Source organism: Panulirus ornatus, chromosome 14, assembly GCF_036320965.1.
Source record: "Panulirus ornatus isolate Po-2019 chromosome 14, ASM3632096v1, whole genome shotgun sequence".
NCBI classification, from domain to species: Eukaryota; Metazoa; Arthropoda; class Malacostraca; order Decapoda; family Palinuridae; genus Panulirus; species Panulirus ornatus.
In genome coordinates, this window is record NC_092237.1 from 58418708 (window position 1) to 58444213 (window position 25506).

The 25506-nt window shown below is 43.8% G+C and overlaps 1 protein-coding gene across 2 annotated transcripts in view; it reads right to left on the reverse strand.

The window, feature by feature from the left end:
- LOC139753466 (tyrosine-protein kinase Dnt-like) overlaps nt 1-25506 on the reverse strand; it is a 236488-nt gene that overhangs the window by 41952 nt on the left and 169030 nt on the right. Inside the window, exons 1-2 of one of the 2 annotated variants that reach the window (XM_071670018.1) lie at nt 14586-14854; nt 7225-7352 (exon numbers count right to left, since the gene is read on the reverse strand). The gene's annotated coding sequence lies outside the window, so the exon portion shown is untranslated. Of the gene's footprint in view, nt 1-7224; nt 7353-14585; nt 14855-25506 lie in introns of those variants that run through there. The other variant, XM_071670017.1, reaches the window with a different exon arrangement.

Genomic DNA, 25506 nt, shown 5'->3' on the forward strand with positions numbered 1-25506 from the left:
ACTGATTCCTCTCCTACACTGGTCCCTCCCTGGTTCCTCTCCCTCCCTGGTTCATCTTCCTCCCTCGTTCCTCTTCCCACCCTCACTCCCCTCCCTCGCTCGTTCCTCTCCCACCCTCGATCATCTCCCTCCCTCTCACTCTCCCTCCCGTAAGTAAAGGAGCCAGAAAAAGGCTGTGGCCTGTCTGGGCCGGTCGGCGGCACGGTCCTATTATCATACCTAAATAATCTCTTGATATTTTACGTGATGGAGCCATTAGTTCCGTGTTAGCGGGAGGGAGAGATGGGTACCGCGAGGGAGGATAGAGGGAAGGGAAGGAGAGAGAGAGAGAGAGAGAGAGAGAGAGAGAGAGAGAGAGAGAGAGAGAGAGAGAGAGAGAGAGAGAGAGAGAGAGAGGGATGTGGATAGGAAAAGAAGATGCAGGGGAGGGGAAGTGGAAAGGTAGAATAGAGGAGGGGTGAGGAAGGAAAGGATGAGAAGATGGGAAGGGTGGAACAAGAGGATGGAAGGGGAATGGGAAAGGAGGCACAAGAGGATGGCATGATGGATGGAAAAAAGAGGAGAAGAGGAGTGGTCGGGGGAGATGACCACCTGGTGCAATGGTAAAACCTGACATTTCCAGGAAAATGATAAGGAAAAAAAAAAAAAATATGTAGACTGGGATTTTAAATAGAAAAAATAACGCCAAATCCTCATCATCATACATAGAATTATGTATAAAATGTCATGTATCTATACCTGTAGTTTATATACATCAACGAATTGATAGATACGAGTATTAAGATATGGGAAAGCCACTATAAACCTCTCCCGTGGATATATATACATCTTCCTTTCCTTTCTCTTCCGATTCCCGATACCAGAGTGGATCATATAGCCACGACAAAACGGGAATATCGGGAATATTCCCAGACTGCAAGACCTGGCCTCCTTGTAATCTCCACTCGTGTTTTTAATTAAGGTCGCGATCACCGTCTGCCCATATTTGACGTTCGACCTTCAAGGTTGAGGAGGCTTCTTGACCTTCCCTTACCCAAAACAGAGATTCTAAACCTTCTTCAACCCAAGATGAGGGTTCTGAACCCTCACCCAAGATGAGGGTTCTGAGCCCTTCCCTACCGAAGGTAAGGGCTCTGAGCCCTCTTAAAACCAAGATGAAGGCTTTGAACGCTCCCTTACTTGAGCTAAGGGTTCTGAACCCTTTTTTTTCACCCAATATGAGGGTTTTAGAACGTTCCTTTACCAACGATGAGGAATCTGAATCCCCTTCCATCTAAGATGTTGATAGTGAACCCATCTTGATTTCTGTAAATTTCGATTTCTTTATATCTTACATTCTCGTCTCTTAGTGTTTTCTACAAATCGTTTTCTTTACAACACGGTTTCGCAGGAAACTTTGTTTTCTCAACATCACACACTGTCTAAATTTTGTTCTCTATACATTTCGTGATCTTTGATTTCACTTTCTATTCTCTTTTCGCTCATTAGACATCGTTTTCCATATACTTCACATTCTTTTCCTGTGTTTTCCAAAGTCCATATACTTCACCTTCTTGTCCTTCCATTTTCATTCTTCATTGTGGCGTCGTTCTACACACGCCCTGCACATCTCATTAACAGCGTCTTGATATTGTCGCTGAACCTCAGTAACGCCTCCTCTCTTCTGTAGAAGCTCCACGAGAACCACCACAGAACAACTACCTCACCTCCTGCATCTGCACCAGCACCGTGGAATTCCTACCTACTTTATCATCTCACCTTACCCCATCTTCTTGTATCAAGTCACTGGGAGACTTACGTTCCAATTCATATTTCTGTTACTTCCTCTCTCTCAGTCTTCATCATCCCCCCCAAAAAAAAATATTAGACATAAACACATAAATCTTCCCTAAATCATTAACCACCGACTGTTTTCTATACATTTATCACTCACAAGAATCCGTTGCCCTTGCCCCTTTGCAATCATCATATACAACATTCTGTCTACTTCAATTTCGCCACTTCCCTTTTTCCATTACACCTTAACCCCTTTCACACGCATCTCGTTTTCTTACCCCTGTACCCACACCCCGTTCCCCATCTGCCGTCTCCGCCTCCACCTACTGGGAGAGTAAGGCTGAAAATAATAAGCTCTCGGGGGTTTTCACTGTTAGTGGAAACGCGCCGCGTCTTCCTTGCATCATTGAAGAAGCAAGTAAGCATTCCGGCCATGAATACATATAACTTCATGCATTTTTGTCACTCAACTTTCCAGCATTGCCAGAGAGAGAAGAGAGAAAAGACACAGCCGTACCTGGAATAAATAGAATATATATATATATATATATATATATATATATATATATATATATATATATATATATATATATGAATAAAGGCAGACAGTATGAATTATGTACATGTGTATATATGTCTGTGTGTGTATATATATGTATACGTTGAGATGTATAGGTATGTATATGTGCATGTGTGGACGTGTATGTATATACATGTGTATGTGGGTGGGTTGGGCCATTCTTTCGTCTGTTTCCTTGCGCTACCTCGCTAACGCGGGAGATAGCGACAAAGCAATATATATATTCCCTGTTGATGGGGCTGTGGCAGACATGTTTATATGATGTTTATACATTTCTATCCATCATAGTTCGTGAGGCCAGATAAGCTTGAGGTACGTTGTACCACAAAGTCTTATCCTAGTTAGCATTAAGACCGCACGAAGCTTGTAGGGCAAGCTAAGCTTGTTGTATACTGTCCCCACAGCTTAGTCACATGGTGACACCTCACAGCTTGATTATACAGTAGGGTTATAGCGGATGGTTTAAGGTCAAACTAAACGCCAAAGGGGAGGGTATTAATCCTAGTGGACCTTACAATCCAACACAGTTCCCTTCCTCACCTTCCAGGATTTCTTTTTTCTCTTTAATTGGGTGGTTAGCAGGGGGAACTGGAAGGGGTTGTACAGAGAAAGGGCCATTGGAGAAATGGAATATAGAGTGTACATATGTATGGGTGTATAGTATACTGCAGTGTATTATGGAGGTTCCTTTGCTGGATATGTATATCTGATGCCTTATGTGTATACACCCCCGGTAGACTGAAAAGTGTGTGTGTGTGTGTGTGTGTGTGTGTGTGTGTGTTTCTGTGTGTAATGAAGTTGTTTGTCGATCTAAAATGGAAATCAACTAAGATAAGAATTGCTCGTTACGCACATCCCATGGATGAATGGAGCAGGCCCTCTCAGTGTTTAGAGGCAACGTGGAAACCAAGTGTGTTCTATATTTGTGCTTCTGTTGAGATCTCGAGTATAGACTCCTCAACCAGCTTGTGTTTCCTCCACCGTCATCACTCAAGTTAGTTCCTTAACATTTTAAGTTGCTCATGTTGTTCTTCGGCGCTCAGCAATGTCGGCAAAAAAAAAAAGAAAAAAAAGAAAAAATTTCCCGCTTGTGATATTTTCGTCATTTACGTCTCTCTCTCTCTCTCTCTCTCTCTCTCTCTCTCTCTCTCTCTCTCTCTCTATACCTTCCCCTTACTCGTGAGTCGGCTGTGTCCACACACCCCAGTGAAAGAGGGGTGGGAAGGTGGGGAGAGAGAGAGAGAGAGAGAGAGAGAGAGAGAGAGAGAGAGAGAGAGAGAGAGAGAGAGAGAGAGAGAGAGAGAGAGAGAGAGAAGTGGGGGATTGTAACACGTGCCCTATCACACACACACACACACGCGTTCTGTAGCGCACATACCCCCGTCCTCTCCTTGTGCTCATATGAGTCATGAGAGCGACTCTTGTCCTCACTCCAAAACCCAGGACTCACGGTCGTGATAGAGCGAGGCAGGCAGGGAGAAAGGCAAGTTATTTTACGTTGGTTTTATTCGCTTTTTTTCTTTGTGGTGGTGTTGAGGGTCGGGGGTGGTGGTGGAGGGTAGGGGGTGGTGGAGGGTGTGGGTGGAGGTGGTGGTGGAGGGTGTGGGTGGAGGTGGTGGTGGAGGGTGTGGGTGGAGGTGGTGGTGGAGGGTGTGGGTGGAGGTGGTGGTGGAGGGTGTGGGTGGAGGTGGAGGGTGTGGGTGGAGGTGGAGGTGGAGGGTGTGGGTGGAGGTGGTGGTGGAGGGTGTGGGTGGAGGTGGTGGTGGAGGGTGTGGGTGGAGGTGGTGGTGGAGAGGGTAGGGGGTGGTGGTGAAGGGTGTGGGAGGAGGTGGTGGTGGAGGGTGTGGGTGGCGGGTGGTGGTGGAGAGGGTAGGGGGGTGATAGTGGAGGGTGTGGGTGGATGTGGAGGTGGTGGCGGTGGGTGTGGGTGGGGGGGGGGGAAGGAATCTTAGGTCCACAGAACACGATTTTGGAAATCCCTTTTTTTTTACGCCACAAAAAAGACAGGAATATATTTTCATTTATTCACTTACTTGCTTGATCTAATTTTTGTTACGTTTCTGTGAAAAATTTACGAGTTGTAATTAGAATGAAATCTTCGATGGTTCAATTACCTCTAACTATCTTAGATCAATGTCTTATAAAAGAAAACATTCCGATCATGCATGAAAAATTCAAAAGCAAAATGACCAATTTACTGTTTCCAAGATAACAAACGTATGCCAAAGGCAACTTTACGATTAAATGCAAATTTTGGTTGTCGGACTTACATATGTGTACGTGTATATATGCAAATTTCAGAGGGTCATACGAAATTCTGTTTCCTTACAGGAAGCAATGACAAGGTTATGTAACCAGGTCAACGCTGGACCCCACATATACTACACTTTCATATTTTGGAATACTGCAGTACGATCTTTGGGTGTGATGACCTCATTCTTAAGGGTCAGGTCAAAGGTCACGCTATTATACCCACGGGTAATAAAGTTGTGTTCAAAGGCCGTACCGTCGTGCTCAAGGGTCGTACCGTCGTGCTCAAGGGTCGTTCCGTCGTGCTCAAGGGTCGTACCGTCGTGCTCAAGGGTCGTACCGTCGTGCTCAAGGGTCGTTCCGTCGTGCTCAGGAGTCGTACCGTCGTGCTCAAAGGTCGTACCGTCGTGCTCAAGGGTCGTACCGTCGTGCTCAAGGGTCGTACCGTCGTGCTCAAGGGTTATACCGTCGTGCTCAAGGGTCGTACCGTCGTGCTCAAGGGTCGTTCCGTCGTGTTCAAGAGTCGTACCGTCGTGCTCAAGGGTTATATCGTCGTGGTCAAGGGTCATACCGTCGTGGTCAAGGGTCGTACCGTCGTGTGCTCAAGGGTCGTACCGTCGTGCCCAACGATCTAAAATCCAGGTCTCGTCACACACACACACACACACACACACACATTTTCAACCTAGCTTCACCAGATCCCAATGAAGGTTTTCCCATATTCTTCCCCCCCTCGCCTTTCCCCCCTTTCGGTAGATTGCCACAAATGCCTACATTTTCCTCTGAAGTCAGATTTCAGCCAAATCTTTACCCCTCAGAGAGACCTTAAGATTCAGTCACTGGTCGAAGGAGAGGAACAGGACATGAAATTCACATAAAAAAAAGAAATCATAAACTTCACTTTCCATTTCCCCGAGATCATTTCCTCCTCTGTAGCGAGGAAATGCGATTGGAAATGTCAGTGATGGGGTTATATTAGGTCTTAGCAGAAATATATATACGATCGTTAGTAAGAGAAATAACGACGAAGGGAAATGGTGGTGTGTGTGTGTGTGTCTGCGTGCGTGTCTGAGAGAGAGAGAGAGAGAGAGAGAGAGAGAGAGAGAGAGAGAGAGAGAGAGAGAGAGAGAGAGAGAGAGAGAGAGAGAGAGTGTCTCTTTCCCACTCGATCAGTGTAAGTATGACTATGTCTCCCTCTATTACTGCGTCTGTATACGTGTATGTGGGAGAGATGCGGGAATAGATATCTGTATATAAACATATCTTTTTTTTGTTTATATATGTATATATATATACATTACTCACGAACGTGGTAAAGAAAGGCACTGCAAATGGTGTCATAATGTAACGTAGCCCAAAGGCTCCAGCTGTGTCACTGGTAACCACCCCGCTTATGGAGGGCTATTGCTGGTACATGATGTGAGGCTGTGTGGAAAATCCACTTGAGACACGATATGAAAGCCTTTGGCCCATCCCACCTACACGAGTGGCATCAGCTCTTGCAATGGAGTCAAAGTGGGAGAGGGTAGAAAATATACAGCGACCGCTGAAAAATTGATCCTAGTAAACTTCAGGAGCCAAAGACCAAATCAGACGTGGGGACATGAATATCAAATTTACGATCGAGGAAGTGGAAAGAAAATTAAAGGATCTGGCATCTGAATGGAATCTTGGATCATCCCAGTTCAAAGTGGGTCAATTGGTCGGATCAGGAGGAGAGAGATAGATATATATAGTCCCTCTGGACTCCATCCAGGAGAATCTACAGCATTTGAAGAGGGAGGGAGGGGGAAATCCCAGACCATCCTCGTCCAAACTGGGTCAATTGGTCGAATGAGGAGGAGGAGGAGGAGATGTGTTCCTTCTGGACGCCAGGAGGAGCGTCCTAATCCCATCTACTGGGCTATGCGATCAGTGCATCGACAGGAGGCTCAGCAAACACCCTTTTGAAGAGAATCTTATGTCGTCCTCCACGGGACAGAGGTACACACACACACACACACACACACACACACACACACACACACACACACACACACAACACACAAAGAGGAACCTGACTGACGAGACGTGCACCTAAGCAAGCCAAGAACATGAGCTCAATAAAGATAAAGTTTATACATATAAAAATATAACCTTCAGGACACATGACGAAAACAACATTGCAACTCAAAGACTTAAAACACTTAAAATACAACCCCCCAGTGCAACTCAAAGACTTAAAACACTTAAAATACAACCCCCCAGTGCAACTCAAAGACTTAAAACACTTAAAATACAACCCCCCCAGTGCAACTCATGACTTAAAACACTTAAAATACAAACCCCAGTGCAACTCATGACTTAAAACACTTAAAATACACCCCCCCAGTACAACTCATGACTTAAAACACTTAAAATACAAACCCCAGTGCAACTCATGACTTAAAACACTTAAAATACAAACCCCAGTGCAACTCAAAGACTTAAAACATTTAAAATACAACCCCCCAGTACAACTCAAAGACTTAAAACACTTAAAATACAAACCCCAGTGTACACTTGAGACACACTCACATACACCCACCCCCCACACACACGACCCTCCAGCAAGGCAAGGTTCAAGGTTTCTTACTCACCGGTTTCTTGATGACGGACACCCATGTGAAGTAGAGCCTGTGGACGTCAGCTCGCACCGGCACCCTCCAGTTCATGGCGTAGTCGTTGACCACCCCCTCCCTCACATAGTACAATTCTGCAGTCAGGCCTGTGGGAGGAAGGGAGAGAAAGAGAGAGACGGGTAGGATGAGAGAGCCCGGAGATACAGAGAGACTGACTGATTATTATAAACATTTATACATTTAAATGGCCGGTAATTATGCTTTAATGTGTATTATGAGTCATTGTCTCTCTGTTTATCATTAGAAGTTTTCAATGAGATAGGTAGTTTAAGTTGATTAATATGTATGAGTGTTGATGACTTAATTATCAATTAACTTACCAGTTTAAATCTCTTATCTGTTTATCTATATGTCCATCAAAACTATATATATATATATATATATATATATATATATATATATATATAATTCACACGCTCAGGAGCACATACGTTGAAAAAACTGTATATGGCAAACAAATACACACAGACATTCGGGTATAAATACATATACATAGAGACATGTAAACAAGATACATAAATACATGCCTGGAGACACACACACACACACACACACACACACACACACACACACACACACACACACACACACACACACACACACACACACGCACTAACAAGGGAACCTCAAACTGAGTTCACAGATATTGTGGTGGGCGCTGATGGCTGAGGATCAAAGGGAACCCGCAACACGCAATGGAGATCTGTGCCGTATAGCCACACCAGCACAATACCACCATTCCCCCACACCCCACACACCAACCAACCTCGTCCTCACTGGTAATTAATCTATTCACTACCATTTACCGCGACGAACAGGTAGATAAACCTTGTGAACTAGAGGAGAAAGCGTTATAGGAATTTCTCGGTTGGCATGACCGAGTCGACACACACACGCCGTCCATCATCGTTACCAGATAAATGGGTTGGGTGGCCATGTGTTCTCCTGAGTAGCCAGCGCCACTTGAGGGACCCACCTTGTGTTGGTAACGATGCACATGAAACAACCCCGACCCAATGTCAATATTTTCTTTGAGTAAAACTACAGAACAACTTGTTAAATCTACAATACAACTTTATATATATAAATATATATATATATATATATATATATATATATATATATATATATATATATATATATATATATATATATATATATATATATATATATATATATATAAATATTTCCTATGAGTCCACGGGGAAATGAAACACGATAAGTTCCCAAGTGCACTTTCGTGTAATAATCACATCATCAGGGGAGATACAAGAAGGAAATATAACAGACGTTCAGCTTGCACGACGGCACGTGTTGTGAGCACGACGGCACGACCCTCGGACACGACTGTAAGAGGAACCTACACCACGACCTTACGACCCTTGGGTATGACGGCGTGGCCTTTGACCTGATATCGTCGTGCTCAAGGGGTTAAAACAGGTCGTACTTGTTATATGCCAGTTACGTGCTGTAGGGTTGGAAGGCCTGTGAGAAAGTGCATTGCGCCTCGTCCTTATTGCACAGTGTGTATATGAGTTGGGGAGAATAAAGCGTCTTTGTCCTTACAGCTTCTGGCTTCTTGATACCTTAAGTGCTAATTTCTTGTATGTATGAGTGCGTTGTTGGAACTAATGGCGATCTATTATTGGATTTCAATGGCTATCATGTAGTTAAAGGCCATTAAGCTAGAAATTATGAGCTGGCGTTCTATTATATTATATATATATTATATATTATATATATATATATATATTATTTTATATATATATATATATATATATATTATATATATATTGTTTTTTATTTAATCTGTTGTAATCAAAGGTTTTATCAAAGTGATTAAACCAGTGTGTTCTACAAAGCTGTGATTTAATTATCCAGATGTTTATTACGCTTCCATTTATTTAATCAAACGTTTAATATGATTATTACGTGTTTGTACTGGTTAAAGGCAAACATCATAACAGGTATATACATAACTGAGTCAAGGCTTTGGATCATTCATATGTGTGGTGTCTGCCCTTCGTTAATGTTAATATAAAAGTAGATGGTAGAGTTGAATTAACAGTGAATATCAGCATCATTCTTTCTATAAAGTAAATACAATAAATGTTGAAAGTGATATAGGGATATGTTTGGGGAAGTTAATTCGAATGTAGTGACTAATTACGACAAAGAAATATGACTGACTAACCATTATATATAGATGATGACAAAGACAAGGATAAAAGAAAAAAAGAGATTAGAATCTGCTCCCTTCCTGGGCTCTCTGAGGCCGTGGAATGTCCCACACTGGGTGTGAGATAGCTCAATGCCTCACGCCGGGAGTGAGATAGCTCATTGCCTCACACCGGGAGTGAGATAGCTCAATGCCTCACACCGGGAGTGAGATAGCTCAATGCCTCACACCGGGAGTGAGATAGCTCAATGCCTCACACCGGGAGTGAGATAGCTCAATGCCTCACGCTGGGTTAGAGATAGCTCAATGCCTCACACTGGGTGTGAGATAGCTCAATGCCTCACGCCGGGAGTGAGATAGCTCAATGCCTCACGCTGGGTGTGAGATAGCTCAATGCCTCACGCCGGGTGTGAGATAGCTCAATGCCTCACGCTGGGTTAGAGATAGCTCAATGCCTCACACCGGGAGTGAGATAGCTCAATGCCTCACGCTGGGTTAGAGATAGCTCAATGCCTCGCGCTGGGTTAGAGATAGCTCAATGCCTCACGCTGGGTTAGAGATAGCTCAATGCCTCACGCTGGGTTAGAGATAGCTCAATGCCAGAAGGCGACGGCAACCCAGCAATAAATGATTGTGTCTCTCTTCACTGATTCATCTCCAACATTGTACGCCTCTGCTAAAACATCAACACTGGAGCTGTTAACTGAACATCAATCACTCCAACACTTCTCAGCCACCATCACCACCATCATCACCAACATCCCCACCATCACCAACATCACCACCATCACCAACATCACCACCATCCCCAACATCACCAACATCATCACCAACATCACCACCATCACCACTACCACCATCACCAACCATCACCAACATCACCACCATCACCAACATCACCAACATCATCACCAACATCACCACCATCACCACTACCACCATCACCAACCATCACCAACATCACCACCATCACCATCATCCCCAGCATCTTGACCTTCTCCTCAACCCCACCACCGCTCAACTCCACCACCTCCCACCCCACACACCTGGGAGAGAGGGAGAAAAAAATAAGATATCTCTCGCCTTCCGTAACACATGGTTGACATAGTTTTCTTTTTTTTCTCTCTCTCTCTCTTTCTCATGGCGTACTTGGTGACGCTCAGGTTCCTTGGGTTGCTCTCTCTCTCTCTGTCTCTCTCTGTCTGTCTGTCTCTCTCTCTCTCTCTCTCTGTCTCTCTGTCTCTCTGTCTCTCTCTCTCTCTCTCTCTCTCTCTCTCTCTCTCTGTCTCTCTCTCTCTCTCTCTCTCTCTCTCTCTCTCTCTCTCTCTCTCTCTTTACGTGCAGGTGCGTGTGTGAATAAGTCTTCGCGTACGCTTGTGTGTGTGTGTGTGTGTGTGTGTGTGTGTGTGTGTGTGTGTATGTGTGTGTGTGTGTGTGTGTGTGTGTGTGTGTGTGTGTGTGTGTGTGTGTGTGTCTACCTCAGCACCTGCCAACACAAGCCTCCCTACCCCCCCCCCCACCCGGGGTGTGGGGGTGGGAGCAGATCAACATGACACAGCAATATTCGAAGGGCGTCGAACTAGGGCACAGAATGCATTCTCCCTATGGGTGACATCGTCGATTTCCCCATAGCAAAGTCACACGATTACCGCCCTTAAAAACAGGCGTCCATCTGGGGCGGAATACAATGGTAAGCTAAGAGCATTCATCTGGCATGTTGAAGGCCGCCCAGTTGTTGCTCTCTCTCTCTCTCTCTCTCTCTCTCTCTCTCTCTCTCTCTCTCTCTCTCTCTCTCTCTCACTCTCTCTCTCTCTCTCTCTCTCTCTCTCTCTCTCTCTCTCTCTCTCTCTCTCAAGCCGGCGTTACTGTGGCTGCGAAGTTCCAATCCTTGGTCCAGACTGGCGTCTTTTCTCTTTGCCTTACACGTGGGCTGTGGCTATTCAGTACACACACACACACACACACACACACACACACACACACACACACACACACACACCGATCGATAGATAAAGAAAGAGAGAGACAGAGATAAAGCTAGTAATAAGAACACGAACACACAAAAAAAATCGTCTTCAACATAGGTTTTACCAACGTTAAGGGAGGGCAAAGAACACACAACTCATTGAGAACAATTCCCTTGTCCTAAAGATTCCTACCTTACCCTCCACCCGCTTGGGAGCGCAGCCTGGAACCTGCGGATGGGGTGGGGGTCTATATATATATATATATATATATATATATATATATATATATATATATATAACAGGCAGCCGCGGTTGCATAACTAACCATAATTCAGCATTTCACGTCCCGTTGGGATAATGTATCTTCACTACAAACAGCAGGAGGACAACATTACCACGCTCACAAGTGTCATGCTCACAAAATTCCATCACCAGCAAATCACATTGTAAACACGTATTATCACAACGGAAAACTCGTATATGTCATAGATCTAGGAAAAATAAGGATATACGTGTAAATGATTTACCTATATGTTATATGAAAAATAAGGATATACATGTAAATGATTTACCTATATATGTTATATGAAAAATAAGGATATACGTGTAAATGATTTACCTATATGTTATATGTTATATGAAAAATAAGGATATACGTGTAAATGATTTACCTATATGTTATATGTTATATGAAAAATAAGGATATACATGTAAATGATTTACCTATATATGTTATATGAAAAATAAGGATATACATGTAAATGATTTACCTATATGTTATATGTTATATGAAAAATAAGGATATACGTGTAAATGATTTACCTATATGTTATATGTTATATGAAAAATAAGGATATACATGTAAATGATTTACCTATATATGTTATATGAAAAATAAGGATATACATGTAAATGATTTACCTATATGTTATATGTTATATGAAAAATAAGGAAATACATGTAAATGATTTACCTATATATGTTATATGAAAAATAAGGATATACATGTAAATGATTTACCTATATGTTATATGTTATATGAAAAATAAGGATATACAATGTAAATGATTTACCTATATGTTATATGTTATATGAAAAATAAGGATATACATGTAAATTGATTTACCTATATGTTATTTCTAATGTTTTAAGCATCATTTATGTATATATGAATTAACATGTATTTCAATAAGTATAGAATGTCTTGTGGAGCATTCAATACGCTATTAATACTCTTGAGATCGACGAAAAGAGTATTGAACACTTTCCCAGGTCCTGTGCGATCCTTGATTGATTAGTTGCCAGCAACAGACACCCTTGTCAACAGTTATTCCACACCTTTATAGCTGTTAGAACGTGTGATAATTTTAAAGACATTTATATAGAGACATTTATATTAAGACATTTATATAAAGACATTCATATGAAAAGGATCAAGCAAAAGATGTTCATATAGTTGATAACTGTTAATTAATTGTAACTACAAAATGATTTAGTTATATCTGGGTAAATATTTGATTTATTAAGTATGTGAAAATGATTTCATTTACTTTTTTTTGGGGGGGCGGCGGCTGTGTTTGGGTACAGAGATAACACGGGCGAGAGAATTTCCCTTATCAAAGCCATCTCATTAACACTCTACATGAAACATTTAATAAAAATCTGACGCCTTTTTTTTTTGACATATACATTTATATACTTATACATTAAGTTACTGTTAATATAATCTCATTTGATTCATTAGGAAAAATAGTTAGACCGGTTAATGCATGTGTAAATAAAATGGGTTCTACTAATGTGTTTCAACCACAGTGTCACACTGCAATTCCTACCCCAGGTGGCTTCTCTTGGCTTCTGCAGCGCTCAGGAAGTTAGCCACGTCCACCGGTAGGCACCGCAGGTCATAAAATGTTGGGATGTCTTGTGTGTACCAAAAAAACGTATATATTTCTATGAATCTAACGAACTGGAATTCAGTATATGGCTTTTGGTGATCTTTTATAAGTTCATGAATTTCCGTATGATATCACCATGACCCACAGACGAATCCACAATAAATCGACCTCATTTCTAAACCCCATTTATGAGTATTCGAACCCATTAACTGGTATCCGGCCACCTTAGCAGTCCCTAGCCTCATTCACCAATATCCGGATAAAACCTCACCCATATTTTTTCTTTTTCTTCACCTATATCCGGACTCCACCCCCCAGTTTTTCTTCTTTTTTCACCTATATCCGAACCCATCCCCATTCTATCTTTTTTTTCCACCTATATCCGAACCCACCCCTAATTTTTTAATCTATATCCGAATCCATCCCCATCATTTTTTTTTTATCTATACCCGGACTTCTTTTTTTTCCGGATTTTTGACGTAGTTGACCGTAAATCTACGTGATGGGTTTATCAGCGTCGGTTATTGTCAACAATTTGCTGTGGGGGTATGAAGTAATATCTGCCGTTCTCCTCTGCCCGTTACCGGCCAGCTTCACACCTGTTTCCGTAAATTAATCTCATCACCGGATTTTGCCCCCGCACACACACACACACACACACACAAATTTTTTAAACGATGCAGTAAAACGTAATGGCCACTGTGTGTGTGTGTGTGTGTGTGTGTGTGTGTGTGTGTGTGTGTGTGTGTGTTGACCGTGTTTCTAAATTTTGGTTATTTTCCGTGCTTAATATCATACTCCTCTCTCTCTCTCTCTCTCTCTCTCTCTCTCTCTCTCTCTCTCTCTCTCTCTCTCTCTCTCTCTCTCTCACACACACACACACACCGCATCAACAAACGAGTCTGTCTTTAGGGCGATCTAGTAAAAAAGGAACAAACAAACAAACAAACAAACAAACAAACAAACAAAAACGTAACTGCTGAAGTATAGGCTAGTATATATGTATACAAGTTTACATGTATACATGGATACTCTGATAGTTTCCTGGTATACCTGTCTACTTTCACATGTACAGATGCATTTGATTACTGTCGTGTTAAGTTAACGTACTATACCTGACTAACTTGATAGTTTACGTGTAAACTTGATGACCTCAACTTCTAACAGCTTAATTCCCCTTGATTCCCTCAACTACTCTACAATAGCTGAATAGTCTAACAGCTTAATTACCCTCTTTGACAACAAGTTCACCTTGATCACTACTACTACAAATCTTACCTCACACATCTATAATCCTCTTCTCCACAGACCATTGAACACTCTAGCGAATCCCCCTGATTTATAGGGTCGGATCGGGGTCTTCAACACCACCATAGTCTTGGATGGTCTCGAGGTTGCTGGGTTTTGGAGCCATCGGTCGATTAAGCTGTTGTGCAGCCCGCAGACCCACATAGCCTCCCCCCCTAACAGCCTGGATGGTGTGTGGTACACTTCGTAAACCCTCGTCTCCACCACGATGGTCTGGAAGCCTTGAAACATGGAGGAAGAGAAGAAAACCAATGGTGGCCATCTTGCCTCAATCGATCGTGGTAATAGTGAATGGCGTCTTCTCCCTCTATAAGTAACCCAGCGGCAGCACAAGGGGTTCGATGAACTGGTGTATCATTAGATATGAAAAGGGTTCGTCCATTTCCCAACATGGCCTTGTGGTAACTCCACCGTGGCTTCTGGCCTTCACGGTATGTGATGGTGACCACAGAAGCAACATATGATCAATCACCACATCTAAATGTGGAAAAGACAGTGGATACTTGGGTCATGATTCTCCCACACAACGAAACACAAAAGAGATGCTGCCTGTGTCCACGAAGGTGTAGTCTACTACACCCAGTTGGAATCCCTCTGTGTGGCACAGATATATTCAGGATTAGCATATTCTCTCTCTCTCTCTCTCTCTCTCTCTCTCTCTCTCTCTCTCTCTCTCTCTCTCTCTCCACCTCATGAATTAGCTGACCTTCGCACGTTCTCTAGGGGGACTCCTGACCTCACTCTGACTGCTGTCAGGGTTAACACTGCAGTCAAATTTAATAGATAGTTAAAAAACCCCGACGTATCTTTACTATGCGTTCTCTTGGTCTGTGACGGTCCCCAGCATCATCTGTCTACTGTCTATTCATAGCGTGACAGTCTACCGTCATACACGCGTCTTCTGTGTGGTGATCCAGTGTTTCAAAACCCTTTTCTCCTCATTTCGTTACGGGGGCTCGTCTCTAACCTCGGTGTTTCGGCGATGGGCACTTCATCTTCTTGACTGTTCGTCCCTGCACCCCTCATGCCACGACATTACTTATACCCTGATTGCTTTTTAACTGGACTCCAGAGCTGACCTTGGACGGAAAAACACCCCGGGTTCGAATCCAGGTGTTTTCAAGGCAGTGGACTCTACCTTTCTAAGAATGCCTCAGTCTGCCCCAGGTGTGTGTGTGTGTGTGTGTGTGTGTGTGTGTGTGTGTGTGTGTGTGTGTGTGTGTGTGTGTGTTGTGCTGGTAACTGTTCCTTTAGTATGATGAACAAAATGTTCTGGGTTGCTCAAGTTCCGCGTTCCCCAGGGACGTGGATTGCGCCACTGCAGGAGCGTGGCTGGGGACGCAGGGTAGGGCGTATGAGAGGCGCAGCTCCGAAGGACATGGACCCCAACAACTTTATCTTCATCTTCCCTGTTATGATTATTCTATTGTTCACTATCCTGGTCTCTTGATATCCAAACTGATACGTGTAGACACAATTCCCATACTGAGTCGATCATGTCTTCACTTCCTTAGCACGAAAACCAAGACACTTTTCCCTCTTACTACTTTTTCTTATCAATGAGCCACCTCCTCCTCATCTATCCACCTCACTACCCCATCATCAGAACCTACCATCTATCCTGCGCTCTCCTATCCTGCGCTTTTCCCCTCCCTGCCCCATCCTTCTGTCCTGTGGCTGGACCCCATCATCCATCCCTCCATTGCTCTACCCTGACGAAGGTTTCTCCCCTTATGGCAACTCCTCATTTATCTTCATTACTTCTGGTTCATCTTTCGGATACTTAGCCTCCTCCTCCTCCTCCCTCCCTCCCTCCCTCCCACACCACCACAGATGATAAAGTCAGACCCGTGTGGAGCTTTTCAATAGTTTACCCTCACATCACATCATGAGTCTGGTGGAAAAAAAAAAGGGGGGGAAAGAGGATTTATGACCTCTTAAATTCCCTTTAATCCTCTGGCAAATGTCTGAAATCCTCCTGGTCAGGGGTGTAATTTCTATATGACACTGGCTGATAGATGTCACCAGAGATCATTAAAGTGACTGTGTGTCAGAAAGAGTAACAACTGATCGTCTTTATTAGATCAAACGAAAAGATGTCTAGCTGCTAGTGGAGATTATTTCTTTATATATATATATATATATATATATCATTTCGTCAGAGGAGGTTAGTAACTGAGGCAAGCTACGAGAGAGAGAGAGAGAGAGAGAGAGAGAGAGAGAGAGAGAGAGAGAGAGAGAGAGAGAGAGAGAGAGAGAACACGTACCCTTTTAGGGACCCCAATCTTTGCCCATAAAGTCTCTCGTATATTCAGCATGTCTGTCTTCAGATATATAAATCGACTAATATACAAGCCCACATTATATGCATTGTGGTAACACATACACTGAATATACATCTATGCAGGGTATGCGCTCAGATATGCTATATACAGCTCATAATACGTGATGGGGGAGACAGGAATATATATAAATATATATTTACACACAAAAAAAAGAGTCTGTGTAAATCGAAAGTTATCTCCCCAACGAACGAGTCCGAGCGATCAACATGCCAGCGATCAACATGCCAGCGATCAACATGCCAGCGATCAACATGCCAGCGATCAACATGCCAGCGATCAACATGCCAGCGATCAACATGCCAGCGATCGGTTTGGTCGCCCATCACCAAAACTGTTATGGTCGACAACCATTTATATTCTTCTGCTTCGCCGATTCGTTCTGTTGTCGGGTCTTTCTGCGATGGAGAGAGGAGGGGGAGGGGCAGAGAAGAGGAGGAGAAGAGGGACGGGAGAAGGAGGGGAGACGAGGGTTTAAGAAGAGAGAGAGAGAGAGAGAGAGAGAGAGAGAGAGAGAGAGAGAGAGAGAGAGAGAGAGAGAGAGAGAGAGAGAGAGACAGTGCGATCTAAAAGTACAAACAACATGAAACAGTATGAAAGAACACACGACGCAACAAAATCCCACACAAGATAACTACGCAAAAGACCCCTTTCCCCACCCTACAAAAAAGGGAGGGTGTGTGTGTGGGTGTGTGGGTGGAGAGGAGGGTGGGAAGGAGGCACAATAAAGATAACCGAAAAAGAAAAAAAAAATATAACCGACTCACACATCTATCATCTTCCCATTTTTTTTCCCCCACCCGGAGAACTCTTTCTTGAGCCCTTGTTATCCTAACCCATCCTGAGCCTCGGACTTCACCTCCTACAGGATTGACCTCCTGAAGAGATCATCATTTGCAGGACCTCAGTAGACAGACGAAGGAGGGAGGAACCACCCACACCTCTCCTACTCCTTCCTCCACTCCTCCACTTCTTCCCTCCCCTTGCCCTACGTCTCTGGGACCTGGTGTGAGATGATATCAGTAGCTAACATTATCAGTCTAGGATCATTGTAATCTTAACGTGGCTTCGACTTGAGTTTGAAGGAAAGAGAGAGAGAGAGAGAGGTTGCAACTTGGTGAAGTGGGGGTTTACAGAGTGTTGTAGGAAAGAGGTTGTTGGTGTTGGAGGGGAAAGTTGGAGTTATCGAGGGAGGGAGAGAGGGAGAGATGGGTGAAAGAGGGAGAAAAGAGGAGAGGTAGATAACTGGGAGTAAAGATAGGGAGGATGTGATAAAGACAAGAAATTTAAAAAAAAATGTGAAGACAGGGATGTTAGGAGGAGAATACTATGTAAAGAGGATACTATAGGAACCTTGTGTTGTGGTAGGGTTCGAACTCATATACTCCTTCCAGCCAGGTCCCATCCCTAACCTGACTCCCTACTGCCAGATCCCATCCCTAACCTGACTCCCTACTGCCAGGTCCCATCCCTAACCTGACTCCCTACTGCCAACAGCTTCATCCAACACCTCATCATCACCCTTCGTTTGTTTACATGTGATCACGTATAATACCTGTCACATCCCACCCTCTCACCCCATCGAGGTCCTGTTTGACCCCATCTCCCCTACACCCCCTTGACCCGAAACACCTCCTAATTACACCGTGCTAAATAAACCCTTTTATCCGTCCCCTCGCTTTCCCCTCACTGAACATTATCGCCCTCATTCTACCCAAAGTTATAAACACTGGGGGTCTCCCCTCGCTTCTTCCTGTTCTTCTGTTTACCGCTGCTAGTTCCCGGTCCCGCCACAGAGTGCGTGCATGCGCGCGTCTCTCGCCCTACTGTCTAGCGTTTCTCCCATTTCACTGCGTGTCTCTGTCCGCTTCTGTTTCGTTTCGTGTCCCCGGGGACCCTGTTTCATTCCATCTCTCTCTCTCTCTCTCTCTCTCTCTCTCTCTCTCTCTCTCTCTCTCTCTCTCTCTCTACATCTTTCCTGTATGTTGTCTGCTCTGATATTTTGGTGTTTCCTCTCTCTCTCTCTCTCTCTCTCTCTCTCTCTCTCTCTCTCTCTCTCTCCTAGCTTTATCTAGTGATACCATTTTGTCGTATTTCCTGTAACTCCCATACATTTCGCGTATCTCTCTCTCTCTCTCTCTCTCTCTCTCTCTCTCTCTCTCTCTCTCTCTCTCTCAAAGGTCTCTTTCCCCTCTATGTCTCGCGTGCCTCTTTCAGTCTGTCTTTACTCCCTTCCCTTCATTAGTGTCTCTATCTGTCCTTTACACCTTGTGTCTCTTTTCTTATCCTAATTTGTTTTTCTATTATATTTCTTCGTGTCTATATCCCCCCCCCCCTCCAAAACAGAAATCTCTTATTTCTCTCTCTATCTCTCAAGGACGTCTTTCACGTCTCTTTTGCCACATCACTCATCATCTCTCTAAGTTTCTTTGCGTATAAGAAAGACGTGTGAATTGGAAGCTTCTCTGATGTATAAGAATCATGATTTCCATCAAGAGTAATATACGCAATATACGCATTTCATGTTCCAGCACCTTGGCCTTTGTCGAAGTCGAGGTGAAGACCCGTAATGGGGAAATAGCCTTTTGATCTGTCGAACATGACAGGTTCTGGGTTCTGCAAAGCCTTTTCAAGTCTGTCCAATATGAGGAGTTCCATGTCTGGAAAAAGTATGTTAATCCGTCGAGCATGAGAAGTTCCAGGTTCTGGAAAGCCCTTTTATCTGTCCAGCTGGATACAGTTTAGGTTATGGAAAGCCTTTTTATTTGTTGACCTTGGGGAGTTCAAGGTTTTGAAAAGGCTTTTCATCCAACATGCATTAGAAGTTCCAGGCTCTGACAAGGGTTTTCAGCTTACTACTACGAAAGTTTCCAGGTTCTGGAAAGCTTTATATCAAAAGCCAAGAAGGCTGGAATTTTTTCAGACGTAGAAGCGCCTTTGATTCTGTTCATCAAAAGAGGAATTCTAACAGTACTTGGGAGAACTTTTGGGAAAAGAACTGGAAGACAACGTAAAAGAACTGGAAGGCAGTGTATAAGAACTGGAAGGCAACGGAAAAGAACTGGAAGGCAAAGTATAAGAAGTAGAAGGCAACGTAAAAGAACTGGAAGGCAACGTAAAAGAACTGGAAGGCAACGTAAAAGAAGAGGAAGGCAACGTCAGCTGTCAGTGTCGCATCTCAGTACGTCATTAATACTTAAGTTAGAACACAAGAGCTGGAGCCCCCCGAGGTCTACATTTCTCACCTCTTCTGAGGAAGAATCTCTTACTATTTGCGTAAGTCAAACACGACGCGTGTCGAGAGGAGGACGTAGAAATCTCACGTGGCAGTCATGATATTCGCCACTCTGACCCTCGTTGTGAACAAAACTGTTCCAGGACACTGAGAACTCTCACAAGAGATGGAAAGTAAAGGTACTTTGCCTCCAGAGCTGATATGAGCAGCTGTTGGTTGATGAGGCAGTGGAGATCCACCGAGCGAATGCTTCACCGTTGATGCTCTGTTCGGCTTTGAACGATCGATGATGTGGTTCTAAAACCCTAAATAAATCAACCCCCTACAACCATCCACCCACAACCCTCCTAAATGTGATCGGATCGTGTCACTTGCCTCCGTATAAGTAGTACCAAATCTTGTCTCTCTTACACATCTCTCCACTCAAACCAAACACTCACCTCTTTCACATCAACCCCCCCCCCTCTCTCTCACTCTCTCTCTCTCTCTCTCTCTCTCTCTCTCTCTCTCACTCTCTCTCTCTCTCTCTCTCTCTCTCTCTCTCTCTCTGTACCTCATCAGTCTCCAATCTCCAGCCATTCCCCCATACCCTAAGGGTCCTTAATGCACCCATTTCCTCTCTTACCCTCTGCGTTGACGGCTTCTTCTCCTCCCATGTATGGTGGCACTTTAGCCTCTACCTCACTCAACATGTTGCTTTCTCCTGTCGTCCCTCCCTGCTTGTGTGTGTGTGTGTGTGTGTGTGTGTGTGTGTGTGTGTGTGTGTGTGTGTGTGTGTGTGTTTTCACTCTCTTAATCCCATACCCATTATGTCAAACTCTCTCCCTTAACTTTTAGTCCTTTCCATCACACACCTACCTTACCCATCCCCTCCTCTTCCTATTTCCAGGCAACACCCCCACCTTACGGATGCCCCTCCCCTTCCCCTTCCCCTTCCCATCATCATCTCCCCATCACATACCACCATCACCACCACCAGCATCATCATCATCATCATCATCATCATCATCATTATCTCCCCTCTTGCCCAACTCAGCTCCCATCCACTATGGACGAAAAATACCCTCATTTCCCCTTCTCCCCTCAACTTATGCCTCTCTGAACGAGGGTCACACACACATACACACACACACACACACACACACACACACACACACACACACACACACAAATATATATATAATATATATATATATATATATATATATATATATATATATATATATATATATATATATATATATATATATATACAAACTCGCTTGACACCCACACTCCTTCACTCTGCGCCCTCAGTGCATAAATTCTCCCACTCTTGACAAGATGTAAAAAAAAGAAAGAGAAAAGAAAACGAGGAGAGTAAAAAAAAAAATTATGTTTATCATTGAAGCTTCTGAACCATCAAAAGCAACGTCAAGAACAAGGAGGAAGAGGAAGAGAGACAGAGGAAAAAAATTATGATTCGCAGGCACAAAGTGTGTGTGTGTGTGTGTGTGTGTGTGTGTACGAGAGCGACTATCTACGTACAAATAAACCATATATATATATATATATATATATATATATATATATATATATATATATATATATATATATATATATATATATATACAACAAAGGAGGTGTAGCTACAAGTTGTCCTTGGAAACCTCTCACAGCTCTGCGCTACACGAATGATGGGAAAAAAAAAATTTGGGGATTTCAGAAATACTCAAGAAAGTTGAAAACATTTTTTGGGAATATCCTCACCGGGGTTTTACATTCATCGTAAAAGAAAATAAAAAGTTGGGAGAGTTTCTTCCCAGTTTCTTTATAATAAAAAAAAAGGGTAAAAGAGTTCTCCTTGTTATATATACATTCCGCGTTTGTCTTATTATTCTTTTTCTTTCCTGTATATACATTTTCTTTTCTTTTACCAACTGGACCGGGATGTTCAACAGACAAGGAGTATCAAGTGGGTTCAGTCGCTCCTAGGATTAAAATTCTCTCTCTCTCTCTCTCTCTCTCTCTCTCTCTCTCTCTCTCTCTCTCTCTCTCTCAATACAGCTGTAATTTCGATGTGAAGCGTCACTATATCATGGTAAATGGAAGAGGAGAGGACAGAGGGAAGGGAAGGATGAAAAGGAGGGGAAGGAGAGGGGAGGGGAGGGATGCGAAGGAAGAGAAATGGGGAGGAGGATAAGGAGGAAGGAAAGGGGGGTATGAGGAGAAAGGGGAAGAGGAATAGGGGTTAAGGGGAAGGGGCAACCCTTGTCTGACGAAGAAGACTCGCCCCCCTTACGCCAGCAGGAGTTATATGACAAATATGCAAATGACAGTCTATGTGCACTCAATGGGACGTGAAGAAGAGCTCGCACACACACACACACACACACACACACACACACACACACACACACACACACACACACACACACACACTACACACACGATGGGGCAATGTCCACAGCCTCCATTGGCGGGTCCAAATGTGGTGTCAAACACATATCAAGTCTATTAGTGACCACTGCAATAATGGGGACCCCATCCACGGTCTAAACCGAACCTAACCTATCATTTGGTAGCCGGTGGAACTGGTCGAATTAAAGATAATTTGAAATGAGAGCAAATGGGCAGAACTGGAGCTATGATCATTGAACTGGGTAAATTGGGTACAGTTAAAAAGCGCCTATTACAACAAGGTAATAATAGGGGGTCACCACCGTGTTTAAGGGTCGTACCATCGTGTTTAAGGGTCGTACCATCGTGTTTAAGGGTCGTACCATCGTGTTTAAGGGTCGTAACATCATGCTTAAGGGTCGTACCACCGTGCTTATGGGTCACTACATATATTTTTGAAGACTTTAACAGCAATTTAAACTTACGGTCTTTTTTTGTGTGATTTAAAGAAGTTGAGAATACATTACTGGATCAAGTGAATAGTGCTAAACTTATGCTGTTAAGTAGACCAGAGAGAGGCTAAGGATCAACGTCAAAGTATCACTGAAAATAAGTGTTTATAAGTAAGTCACTTTAAATGGTCCAAAGTCCTGCGCGAAGCTACTAACGCACATACACACAACACACACACACACACACACACACACACACACACACACACACACAGGCTAAAATAAATCTTTGACTTCTCTCTTAATTACATATTCAAGGTTACTCATTCGTTATCTTGCATCATTTCTGTATTCTATTATGCTTACTATTAACTCTAAACCACTGCCCACCAGGCAAAGTTGCTCAAAGGATAACAATTACATCTTCTTAAACTAGAGTAACGTCAGTCATGAGATATCAATTACCTTTTTCAAAAAAATTTAAAGATTGATCTAGTAATTACCTGTAAACTACTTAATCATGTCGTCCCTAACATACGAGCAATTACCGTACACAGCCACCCATGCAAACTTACGGTGAATTACTCCCCCACACACACCCACCCACACACCCACCCATCACCACCACCCACACAAACCCCCCTTGATCATTACCTTCGATCGCTGTCTGTGTGGTCAATACACCCATGTTGTCCCGTCCATCAACGCTTACCCACCTACCCCACCCCATCCATCAACGCTTACCCACCCTGCCCACCCCATCCATCAACGCTTACCCACCCTGCCCACCCCATCCATCAACGCTTACCCACCCTGCCCACCCCGTCCATCAACGCTTACCCACCCTGCCCACCACATCCATCAACGCTTACCCACCCTACCCACCACATCCATCAACGCTTACCCACCCTGCCCACCACATCCATCAACGCTTACCCACCCTGCCCACCCCATCAATGACCTCTTTTAGGCCTACGTTAGGTAAACACCTTCATTACACCAGGACCCTCTATCTCTGGGGTTCCTGCACTCCACGCAGGAGCAGGGAAATGATGGTCTCCTACGGAGCGAGAAAGGTCTTCGACTGAGTCGGTCATCCCTTTCGTCTCCTGACGATGATAAAGCCTCTCCGAAGGCGGCTTCTTATTAACAACTTTCATGCAGAGTCCGGTAACACCAAATTACTAATTAGTAATCTTAATTTCCACCATATATAGTCAAGAATGAGAGGCATAAATACTATGTCGAGAACGACTATAAATAATGACCCTTCTCTTTGAAGGCTTCTTAACTCCTCAGCACAATGGGACGACCCTTAAACACGGTGGTACAACCCTTAAAACGGTGGTACGACCCTTAAACACGGTGGTACGACCCTTAAACACGATGGTATGAACCTTAAACACGATGGTACGACCCTTAAACACGGTGGGACGACCCTTAAACACGGTGGTACGACCCTTAAACACGGTGGTACGACCCTTAAACACGGTGGTACGAACCTTAAACACGGTGGTACGACCCTTAAACACGGTGGTACGACCCTTAAAACGGTGGTAAAACCCTTAAAAACGGTGATAAGTCGTGCTCAAGGGTCGATTCATCATAGAAAATTAAATAACTCGTACATGAAAAACGGATAATGATTACCAGAATCTCTTATCTCTTCTTGGGTTGAGAAGATCATTGATAAAAGCTAAAGAATCGTCTTTCCCTTCGTGTAAACTCAAACGTAACACTATATGCTTCAAAGGCTTCGTCGAGACAGACCAAGTATGAGAGGTAGTGAGGTTGCAGGGAGGGAGGCAAGGAAGGGGGAGAAATCCGCGTACAAGGCCAACTTCCAGGAGCCTGTCCAGTGGATGTCGCAAGACCACAAGTTCCAGCGATCCAGGAGGATAGTGGGTGGGTGGGTCTGGAACATGGTATGGGAGGGGGAAATTCCACTTGACGAAGCCTGGAACGCCCAAGTGGTCCGCCCTGGACTAGGATGTTGGTGTGTTCCGCCCACGCCGTCACGGGCCCAGCAGACGGTGGTGGCACAGAGGCCACAGATGTGGTCTTCTGCCGCAGTCTGCTGCCAGCAGAGACGGGTGCATGGATCCCTCATGGGACTCGAAGGTTGATGTTGTCACTGCTGTTGTCACTGCTGCTGTTACTGTTGTTGTTACTGCTGCTACTGCTGTTGTCACTGCTGTTGCTGTTATTGTTGTTACTGTTGCTACTGTTGTTGTCACTGCTGTCGCCGTTGTTGTTACTGTTGCTACTGTTGTTGCTACTGTTGTTGTCACTGCTGTTGTCACTGCTGTTGCTGTTGTTGTTACTGTTGCTACTGCTGTTGTCACTGCTGTTGCTGTTATTGTTGTTACTGTTGCTACTGCTGTTGTCACTGCTGTTGCTGTTGTTGTCACTGTTGCTACTGTTGTTGTCACTGCTGTTGTCACTGCTGTTGCTGTTGTTGTCACTGTTGCTACTGTTGTTGT